The sequence below is a fragment of the Thermobia domestica genome, chromosome 2 (assembly GCF_964235325.1).
Source record: "Thermobia domestica chromosome 2, izTheDome1.hap1.1, whole genome shotgun sequence".
Lineage (NCBI taxonomy): Eukaryota > Metazoa > Arthropoda > Insecta > Zygentoma > Lepismatidae > Thermobia > Thermobia domestica.
In genome coordinates, this window is record NC_137455.1 from 48,881,849 (window position 1) to 48,894,068 (window position 12,220).

At 34.4% G+C, this 12,220-nt stretch overlaps 1 protein-coding gene across 2 annotated transcripts in view; it reads left to right on the top strand.

Moving 5' to 3' along the window:
* neb (kinesin family member nebbish) overlaps window positions 1-12,220 on the top strand; it is a 194,969-nt gene that overhangs the window by 118,991 nt on the left and 63,758 nt on the right. The window lies entirely within an intron of this gene.

Below are 12,220 nucleotides of genomic sequence, written 5' to 3' on the forward strand. Positions count from 1 at the left end.
CAGAAATAAAAACAATTACATGATGTTTCGTAGAAAATTACCAATAAAAGTAAACTTTTACCCTAAAATATTAGCCCTCAAATCTGTATTTTTTCATGTTACTATCTTCTCACGATCACTTCAGTCCCAAGTCACAATACATCGTCAGAAAACACAGGTTAAAATTAAACCCCATATTTCGTATTTTCGTACTTCTTCAAAATAAATCAACCTCGTATCTTTATAAATAACATTCTCCTGCATATACTTCTATATTGAATAAATATAAAGGCCTGTCTTTTGTCTAACCTTCGTAGTTATTTAACATTATAGAACACCTGAATAAGTAACAACAAAATTTTTCCTGATAATGGGTTCTGCCTCCATAACCAAACTCCTTCCTCGTCTTGTTTGAAACAAAAAACTAACACAAAGATCATAAAACGTGTTCACACGGATAAGTTTCTAATTGCGCTTCTAATACCAATTTGAAGATGCTGAATCCAATGACGTTATTTTAAAACATGTTCGTCCATCGGGTCAGGAGAAAAATTACCTCAAAATTGCGATCTTTGACGTATTGCTTATGTCAATAATAGAAGTGTCCATGGTTCAATATATTTCTAATTACACGTTTTGTACTAATCGAGGATCCTGAATCCAATGGAATTATTTTCTAAGTATTTTTCGCGTACCTAGAATATGTGAACCAGGGATACAAATAAGCAGTCGGGGGGGGGGGGGTAAGTGGTTCATCGGTGCGGGCGAGTATTTAATATCATACCGAAGGTAAGTAAATGATTTCTATTGTGGGATGTGGGCTAGTAGCTTTTTTCTTGGATGATTAAAATGTTGTTGTTTATTTGCATCCCTGATGTAAACATATTTCCACCCACAAGATACAGCTAATTTCACTTCTGTAACAAAACCATAGCTTAGTTGATGGAAAGTAATGTTTCATCCATTATGAACATTAGCTACTAAAAGATTGGACAAAGAATTTACCGAAAAGAAAGCCAGAACTTTAAAATGATACAGAATGAAAACCGCAAGCGATAATGAATATTTTGTTTATTAGTGTGAAAGGCAATCAATGGCATTATGTTTCGAAAGTAATGTCGTTCGTGTAGTCTGCTTCAATGAGTGAAACAGATTCGAAGGTTCAATTTTCCACCACTTTTGCGCACATACGCGCGGTAAATTCGAAATGGTGCATTCAATGTCCTCCTTCAGTTCACGAATTGTTTAGACCTGAGATTTGAGGTAACTCAGTAGAGAATAATCCAGGAGGAGAAATCATATTTAATCAGGGTGGCCAATTTACATTGTCATTTCTCTACAGAACGTACCCGGAGAAACTTTTCGTGTATATTGTCCACGAGACAAGAAAAGGTTGTCACTTCTCGAATCTCGAAGAATTCTTTCTCATTTCATCTCGTTTCTCAAAACTCTTTTCTCGTCTTGTTTTATAAATTTCTAATTGCTCTTTTTATAATAATTTGAGGATGCTGAATCCAAGAAATTATTTTAAAACATATCCGTCCATGAAGTCAGGAGAAAAATTGCCTAAAAATTGGATCTTTGAGGTATCGCTTATGCCAATAGTAAAAGTGCCCATGCTTCAATAAATTTCTAATTGTCCTTTTTGTACTAATCCAACGGAACTATTTTCAAACATATCCGTTGATGGAACCACGAGAAGAATTTTCATCAAAATTGGAGGAATTATGGTATATTTGCTTTTAGCCCGAGTTTGAGATCATTTTTCTATCATTCCCATGGGCGCATATTTTTTAAGTAGCTCCACTGGATTCAACGTCCACAAATTAATATAAGAAGTTTAATTAGAAATGCATTCAAGCGTGAATACTTTTATCATTCGCATTAGCGGTACTTCGAAGATCCAATTTTTGAAGTCATTTTTCTCGCGATCCCATAGACTGATATGTTCATACCATTGATATACCCTTTTAATACTTATTTGACAGGATGCTTAATCCTCAAATTAGTATTAAAAGAGCAATTAAGTACCATTGATGTGCCGATTTTTATGCTAATGATATGCTTTTTTAATACTAATTTGATGATGAGGATTCAGCATCCTAAAATTATTATTACAAGAGCAATTAAAAATTATTTAAGTGTAGGCACTTTTACCATTGACATAAATACTTCAAAGATCCCAACTTTTAGGTCTTCTTTATGACCCCATAGATGAATATCTTTTAAAATAGTTTCATTGGATTCAATATTCCCAAATTAGTATTAAAAGGGCATATCAATGGCATAAAAATCTAAACACAGGCATTATTATTATTATTATTGTTAATAATAAATAATTTTTATCATCTTTACGAATAAATTTGGCACAATCTGCACTGCTGAAAATTGGCACGCGTATTTGCTTCCCTTCGTACTACGTTGTGTTGACATCATAGATTTTATTTCTTCATAACATACATAATTGACAAACTTTATGGTCTACGGAACCCTGAGGTTGAATGCTGTGTTCACAAAAGCTCTCCATTGACTACTGCCCTTAGCCAACTGTACTTAACTGTGTATTCCTATTTCTGCGAGATCCATTTTAATATTGTCCTCCTATCTGCGCCTAGGTCTTCCTAATGGTCTTTTTCTGATTGAGTTTCGAGTTAAAATTTTGAAAGCGTTCCTATTTTCTTCTATTCTGGCTACATGACCTATCCGCCTGAGCCTCTTAGGCTTGATTACCCTAACTGTTTGGTAAACGATATTCCGCTATTCCCCATTTCCGTTCCCCTTGGGTCCAAATATTCGTCTCAGGATTTTAATTCTGAAATACCTTCAATCTGCGCTCTTCTCTCAGAGTAAGTGACCATATTTCGCAATCATACAATACAACAGCTATGATTATAGTTATATATATATATATTGAAGCTTCACATTCCTCAACGGAATTCGCGTCGATAAAATATTTTGAACTGAATATCACGAATTCTTTCCTTTCAGTTGACATTTAATTTCTTTGTAGATATAGTTTTGGTCTGTTAATATTGATCCTAGATATTTGAAAGTATCCAATAAAGTAACATACATACAGTATTTATATTTATTGACTATGACGAAGTTAAATCATTCAAGTGCGATGTTCTGTGTTATCTAATCATCAGATATACAGACTAAATACTTAATAGATAATTATAGAGATTATCTATTAAGAGGAATACTTAATAGATTTCCAAGGTTAATGATAGGTACTTCTTGTGCAGATAACAGATAATGTTATATAGACCTGTTATATACGCCTTTTGAAAACTGTATACACAACCAATCGACCAAACGAATAAAATAATAATAAAATGATAACGCTACAAGGCAATCTGTTTATCCTTTAGCAGAAATATTTCCTCATAGACTTATACCTACTACAAAACGTGAAAATTGTCCGATAATTACCATATTTTATAAAAGTAGTACAGCTCAGGGGCGGATCCAGGGGGGGGGCAATCGCCCCCCCCCCAGAAGAGGAAACTTTTTAAATTTTATATATATAAATAAAACCCGTCCCAGACTTTGGAGCTCTTAAAAGTAGCTCTAACTGACAGTATGACAACCCACCGCCCCTCCCCCCAGAAACCGGTCCTGGATCCGCCCCTAGTACAGTTAAGACTGTTCTAATATTTTTAGCTTTAACATCACTGAATTAAATATACTAGATATTAATGTTCTTTTTCCTGGCTACACTTGTACGATATTGACTTTTTTACACATCAGTTTTTTGTATGCTAGTGATCATGACGAGAATGTGCCCCAATAAATATCAGGAAACCCTGTACATTGGCTGAGAAGAACCTAATTAGAGTCGGCAAAAGATAACATTTACAAAGGAACTGAAACTAAGATTGTTAGATCTTCGGGCGGTGCCTGAGTTTGAAATACCTACATTCTACAGGCCAACGAACTAAATTTATCAGCTTAAATATTAAATAACCTATAATTAGTTATCTATGCCAGGATTTCCAATTACTTCAGAACCGTCAACTCTTTTTTTTTTTTTAAATTTTTAAGTTAAGCTACGACCAAGCACTTTTAAATGTTGATATTTGCGTAGTGGTTGAGAGGTACGTAGCAATATTAATAATTAACGTACCAACTTTTATTTATGATATAAACATACGATATACAGTATATACTAGAATCTGTGTCATAAAAAAAATGAAACCTCTTTTTGTTTAAGACAACTCTCCACATTTAGTTCAATATTTGCTACTTTTACCCTTAAATTGTGTTCAACATTCAGACGATTTCAGTTCTTCTTCTTCTTTTGATTATTATTTTGAAAACAAAGTATTGGAATGTTTACAAAGATATGTGGTACAAAATACAAGTAGACAAATACGACTATTGTCTCACTCAGAAAATATCTGAACCCAAAACTGATCAAGTGTACATTTTTTTTTTTTTTAAATAAATAAATGACTCGTTACAAGTAACATGAACCAGTTCATCTTGCTCTTCCTCCGACAAAATTTTCACATAATATTCGAAGAGTTCTCTTATTCACGAGTTTTCTGAATCTGATGGAGGGAAATAGTCTCTGGATCTAGTCGCTACATCATTCAAATGCTCAACGATGACATGTTGAAATTCCTGTAGCAGTTCATCAGTGGACTTCAGAATGAGTTCAATGTTGGGAAGGTGCAGAAACTACCCCCTTTATTTCGACTTACCCATAGCCCTATTTTTACAATTCCCTCTTCTTTTCGGACTCTAACGTGAAAAATATTTATATATATTTCCTAAAGATGAGACAGTTTTATTTAATCTAACTCCATCAGAACCATTGTATTTATCAATGTGGGTGTTAAAATACTTTTGAACGGTATATATATACACAGTGAAACCTGTCTTTAGAGGAGTCGAGCGGGACTTGCAAAAATTTCCGTTAAAGTCAGGTTTCCGCTTAGTGGAGGTAGACCTTTCCTTTCTTTAAAAAAAAAATTACATGCTTATAAAGGGGCATATTTGGAAAAAATATTGCTGTACGTACATTGTTCGATTACAGTACTTCTTTCTTCTACGAATAAATACAAAATAATAATAATAATAATAATAATAAAATAAAATAAAATGAGTACAAAATATGCTATGCACACGTTTTCTTTATTTTTCTAATAGCCAAGCAGGGGTTTCTGTGTACATTGCTGCTTGGCTGCTTGACTTTCCGCATACACTTTAGCCTGAGAAATTATACTAAGTGAATCAGAATCATTTTTTCGTAAGGCAAATTTTTCCAGTTCCTTTAAACTTCTGACAGAATCTTGATATGTATTTATTCTACACTCTTCTTGGAACTCGGTATCGTATTCCTCTTCTTCCTCTATCTCGCTTTCTTCTTTCCGACATTCCGTATGATTCTTGATTAAGTTGCGGGGATTAAGGACAATTTGTGGGGGTCAATATGAGTAGTGGTTGGGGAAGGTCAACACTGTCCAGAAATATTTAACAAAAGAACGAACATTTTATCGCAGACAGTGTAATGTATATGTCTCACAGAATGTCTAAACATCTTTTAAACGCTGTAGTCCGGAACTCAGAATTTTCCGTTAAATGTTTATTTTTCTTTCCGTTGTCCGCGTAACACAGTTTCCGCTTAATGAAGGGAGATTTACACGTTTTGTTCTCCAAAATTCATGGGATCGTGAAATATTTCCGTTTAAGACAGTTTTCCGTTTAATAAAGGGTCCGTTGAAGACAGGTTTTACTGTATATATATATATAAAGATAATCGATACTAGTAAACGATGTTCAATCACACGAAAAATCAATTGTCTTGTCATGTTATCTATCTGAAATCTGATATCCCAGTATTACACGTTATAGGATACTAATTTTTGAATTCTCGGTAAACAGTTGTATTTATCGAAGGCTCGTAAGTTCAAATCCTGATTGGGAAGCAGTTTTCATTTTATTTAAATCTTGATGAGATGTTTCAGTCCACCCCTTATCTCGAAATCTTGTTTGGAGATGATATGATGGTCAAAGCATACTGAAATATGGGAGAGAGAAATTACATTATTATATTGACAATTTTGATCATTGTGACCTGCGTGTGATTTTGTGTGTTGCGTGCTGTGGCTATTAAACCGACAGACACTCGGTGACACTTTTTTGTCACTGGCCAGCTCAGCCCGTCACCGACCAAAACGACCAGTTGTGGGGATCCATCATTATGTAACCTACTAAAATCTTTTCATCGGGAATCAACGAACCGGATAGTAGTTTGCAGTAGTTACCTGTACCCCAGGAACAACTCAAATAGGGGAAACTAGGTTACACAAACCTGTAATAGTATTGCTTTTTCCTAGTTAACGCCGAAGCATATGAGTCCAGTTCTTTGCTGCCAACTTGAACTAACAAAGACATGGGTTACCCACTCTAGAGTAATTCCCGTCGTTCACGTTGGGATTCAGCTATCCCTCGCCGTACCTTCCGGAGGTCACAGATGTCTTTCTTACAATATATGCGTAAGGACAAGCAATCATCATTTAGTTCTGTACCCTTGGCAACGAAGATAGGTCTCATACAAGTGAGTAACCGTCAACTGGATTTAGACCTGAAATCGTTTACACAACACTGAGCGAAATGTAGTTTTACGCATGAAGTGACTGGAGGCCAAGAATTCAAGCTAAATAAGATTTATTACATTATAAAAACATAAAATACTGCGATTATACAACATGGAAGTCTCTTATTATTATTACTTCACCTGGCCTTGATTTACAAATCGTCTAACGCTTCAATAAATTCTCGAGCATATATCTGAAGCTCCTGTGACCATGTCCAATTAAGGTTAATAAATCGCAAACCATAATTCACTTCTATCGAAAATTTCAAATGTGGAGTGGGCTATCATAGCCTAATACTCGTAATAATATTTAAATTCCTCACTTCACTATTCCTTCGAACTGGAATTAATAAATTCGTGGAACATAACGTAATATTTCCATTGTGCATCAAAATCTCTCCATAACCAAACTTCGTGCTTTTACAAGCCAGGTTTCACGAATAACACAGAATAACAGTAATACTTAGCCTTCCAGAATGGAATTTTCACAAATTCGAGGCCCAAATTACGACATATAATCCTGTGTACTAAAGCTAACCTTAACCCTGTCAAGTAAGTACCTTTTCCATTATGATGCAGTTTTGAAAATTGTGATAGTTTTTGTTTGTTTGTTTGTTTTGTTTGTTAACACCTGGATCACTTCAAGAGATACGTATTTTATTATGTTGCGTAAAATATAAATTTGTTGTTACTGTAAGAGTCACCAAGAGCTATTAATGTAGATCAGAGCAGAATTCAACACGCACTTAAAAGTTATCAACAAAGCCAAGAGTTCACAGAGGCGTGATGAGTGACCTAATTTGTTTCTGACGTTTTATCTTCTTCAGTATCCGTATATACGGTTTGACGTATTTTGCGTAGCTATAAATTTTTTTCTAAAGCTTATGTAGAAGATAAGCTTAGTAGTTTCCAACGGTTCAGTGCATCAGTTTGTCACAATGCAGGCGGTCTACTATTCAGGTGTCACCAGTTTTTTTTCTATATATACATATAATAGTAGTTCAAAACATATTTGAATTCTAAACCGCTTGTTGTGGTTGAGTTGTTGTTAATTATTTGAATCGCAATGTATTAACACTGTTGCTGATTCCAGCTTCTACGTGAAAACTCGTGCTGCTTACATATGATTCCTAAAAATGTTTCATTTTTTATAAAAGAATATTCTGATGTTGCGTCGTTATTGAATATTTATCAAAGATAGATACTTAAAAGGTGTATCTTCTTTTCTTTTGGTCAAGAATAGATTTATCCTTTTCTTCATTCTAGCTTTCCCGCCTGTATTTCTTTAAGCTGAACGATATGAAAGACTGATATATAGGTTGCTGATACTTAGTGATCGTGGATAGTCAGTGCAGTGAGATTATCGGTAGGTTCTGACCTGCTAAATATTTAATACACTGTATTGAATATTTATTGAGAATTACGGATAAAACAGACATGATCCAATTGAGATGTGGTTTAAGCAAGTGATTCCTAACATTTCTTGACTAACAAGGGCCTCAAAAATCTTTTCAACTTGTTATGAAATGCTTCATGTTAAAAATAAAATGTGACGTATACAGTTTAGATTTCTAAACCTTATTTTCCTCGTCCTCATTATCATGGGTATGCTGCCATTATTGGCAGGTCACTTGCTGCAGCTGAGAAGCTTTCGTACTCCACGGTCTTCAGATAACCTCTTCATCATCTTGTACATTTTCTCTGTTTTTATACTGTCCATGAACTGTAGCCTTCTTCGGCCCTTGTGATACAACTCCTCAGCCAATGTCCCGAACGATTTTTCTTCTTTTTTATTACTCTTGCATTGATCCTTTCTCCCCACCATTTCTAATGCCCTCTCAATCGTTTTCTTCTCGACCCAGCTAATACTCTCCATCCTTCTCCACATCCACATTTTGAAAGCTTCCAGTCGTTTTTCATTGCTTTTGTTTAATGTGCATGTTTCTGCCCCATACATTACATTACTTCACATGAAGTTTTATGAATCTTTTTTTCAACCCTTTATTCAAGGACCCACAAAATAGACTTCTCTTCCTGCTAAATACTTCTTCGCCATTCCTACTTTGCTTTTATATCATGTTTGCATTTCATATAATCACTAATAATACTACCGAGGTATCGAAAACTAGTCATTTGTTCTATTTTCTCCCCTCTTACTTCTATATTTGACACCGTCCGCTTCGTTCCAATCACCATGGCTTAGTCCTTTCTCAAGTTTTCTAACATCTTATTGTGTTTTTAAACTCTGCAACAAGGGCCATATTATCTGCAAACCGTATACACCTAATCATCCTACCTTCTACCGATATGCGGTCTTCATTATGTAGCCACTTTTTTTTATACTCTCTCTCCTAGATAGATATTAAATAATTTTGGAAAGAGACAACACCCCTGTCGAACTCTCCTTTCAATTTCATTCTCCTCTGTTATTTCTTCCTCTTTTCTAATACTTGCTTGTTGGTTCATCTGTAAATTTGTTGTGAGTCTTCTATCTTTCCATTACAACCCAACCTGCTTTAGAACTTGCAACAATAATTCTCAGTTGATTAGCGCGGTCGAAAGATTTTTCTAGATCAATAAATACAAGATATACGTCTTTCCTTTTCTATTAACTTTCCACTGATTACCTGATTATCTATTGTACCTTTACCTCTCCTAAAACCGAACTTTTCCTCTTCAACTTCATTTGTTCTTCCACACAACCTTGTGCCCAGATTTCGAAGCAAAATTTTTGCTGCATGAGAAATGAGACTAATAGTTCTATAAATCTCTTTGGGTTCGATTTCTTAGCTATCTGTATCATGAGCGTCCTCAGGAAGTCTTTTGGCCATTTCCTGTTTCCTGTATTTCATTGCACAATGGGAACAATTCTTTCTGCCCTTGTCTCTCATATTCTTAATGAACTCGATTGATATATTATCTATCACGGTTGCCTTTTCATTCCCTATCTCGGATATAACTTTCTCAAACTCATCCCGAAGAATACTAAACCCTTTATCATCCTCGCCTACTTCATTTTCTACTTCATCATTTAGGCCACATGGCCATTCCTACTCTTATATGAGTCCTCAAAGTATTATTGTGTTAAAAATTCGATATCATCTCCCATCTTTAATATGAAAACTTAATATAATGTTTTTTTTTTAAGTTATTCATTAAACATTACAATACATTTAGGGAACAAATATTCCAAAAATACAAAAAAAAAAAAAAAAAGTTAGAATTATATATAGGTACTTAGCATTACTTACAAATTACCATACTTTACTTTACCACTTCCATCCAATTGATAACATTTTAAAAAATCTGAAACAGATATTGGGGTCGAAAATAAAAATTGATGTAAATAATATAAGTTAAATAATATACCTGACATAAATTTAGGGAAGGAAATTATTTATTTTATTTGTACATAGGTCATAGCATTATTGGTATATATGGCCTTAAGTCCGTCATATATGAGGGATGACTTCCCTCGGCGAACACGTTATGAGGGGAAAGGAGAAGAAAGGAAGCGGTCCGGGACCTGTGTATAAGGTACTATCGCGGCATTTGCTTGGTATTGTATTTTGTTATTGTTTCTACAAGTTCCTCGTTGAATAGCACGTTGTTAGTGTCACACTGGCTGTTTTAAATTAAGACATCTTTTATGTACTAAAAAAACTGCGTTGGAAAGTTAAATAAGTTCCTTCAATATTGTATTGTGTTGATATATCAATTTTCAAGAGCAAATAGGCCGTTTTTGAAAGAAGAATGTAAGGATTGACAGTAATTTTGTATAGCACAGCTTTATTACGTTCCATGTTAGCTGAGAATTCACTGAATATCCACGTGCTACATTCTCATGTAATAACTACTTATTTTTAGCATAATATGAAATATAGAAATATGCTTTAAGGATCGAGGAATTCTTCATATTTCTCAGAACATTTGTAATATTTAGAAGAGAAAATATTACAATTTCTCAACGCAAAGTTCTGGTACGTTTTACAATACTCTGTGATATTACATAATCAAATGCATCTATATAATTCCTTTTAATAATAGTTCGCTTCGCGTTAAGAGAAATGAAATTCTCTTCATAGTTCTTTAGTTGAAGAAAATACACGTTTCGTTTTTTAAGACTTTTTAAAATCAAATTTTTGTCCTTGTTCATGAGAATATCGGTTTTATTTGTATGTGTAACAAAAGTCACATTTATTAAACATTTCATTTTGTGTTTCAAAAGTTTCATATTTGAGATATAAAACTTAACGAGGTCCCTACCTCGTTTCACTATATAGTAAAGTAACGTATTCTTTCTAAATATTGGTAAGATACCTAGTACTTTCAATATGACTTTTTATTGAATCTTTTCTTGCGTAAGTGACCCCGCGCAGCGTAGTCACTAATGTTCTCGCCTTTGGTGCGAGCGGTTCCGGACTCGATTCCCAGTGGAGACACTCGGTCAGAAAGGTGTATTATCATTCTCAGGCCAACCATTCTGGGTAAGGTTTTCCTGAGTTTTCCTCATTCACACCAGGCAAATTCCGGAATGGTACTTTACATAGGTCCCAGGCCGCTTCCTTCCTTACCCATTCCTCTCCTCCCCGGGTAGTGTGCTCGCCGAGGAATGTTATCCCTCGTACGTGGCGGCTTAAGGCCATAGACGCCGGTAAAGCCCAGAACTATGTGTAACTAAATAATTTTCTTAGTTAAGTTTGTATTGTGAGCTCAATTCACATTTTCGACTCCAATATCTGTTTCAGGAAATTATTTTGTCATTGATTGGTCGGAAATGATAGTATTGTTTTTTTAATCATATTAATAGAAGTTGAAAACAATAAAGATGATAATGAAAAAAATTAAAGTGTCTTTTCAGGTGTCATTTTAATTGCTGTTATATTACCTAAGTCTACTTTTGTTTATTTGAAGCGTAGTAGAACTTTACACTTAGCAACTAATTTTATAGGATTGAATTCTGAATGTATAAAACATCATAAATAAGATAAGTTGAGTTCTTTAGCGAATAATATTTGGACTTCGCATTAAAGGTTAATGAAAATCCTTGAACAAGTTAACATTACGTCAGCTGACTGATAGCATTATGAAAGTGTCTATGTAGTTTTTTTTCTTTTTTAAAAAAGCATGTGTACAGACAATTTAGAAGTTGATTGGCGTTTCAAAAGTATATACTGTTTGTAAAATAGCCTTCGTGTATTTATATCATAGTTTAATATCTTTGAGTAATGCTTGAGGTCTCAGTGGCTCAGTGGTAGAGCGTTCACCTGGTGGGGTCCTTGGTTCGATCCCAGCTCGCGCCAAGTGAAGTGATTTACAAACACCGTATGCGTGGGTTTTCTCGGGGTTCTCCCGTTTCCTTCTTCCACTTTCTTCATTCCACTATTTCATTCATTTCTCATCATCACCGTCTCCTTTAATCTAACCGGCATAACCGTGGGACGTAAAACTCAAAGATTTCATATTTGAGTAAAGCTTATGTCAGATCATCTTAGTTGAAGAGTTTCAATCGAGCCAAATATTTATTTTTAATATATATATAGATATATATATATTAACCGACTTCAACAAAAGCATTAGAAAACAGAAAATAATAATAAAGACATTAATGTCTGAAAATAATTTATTACTGTT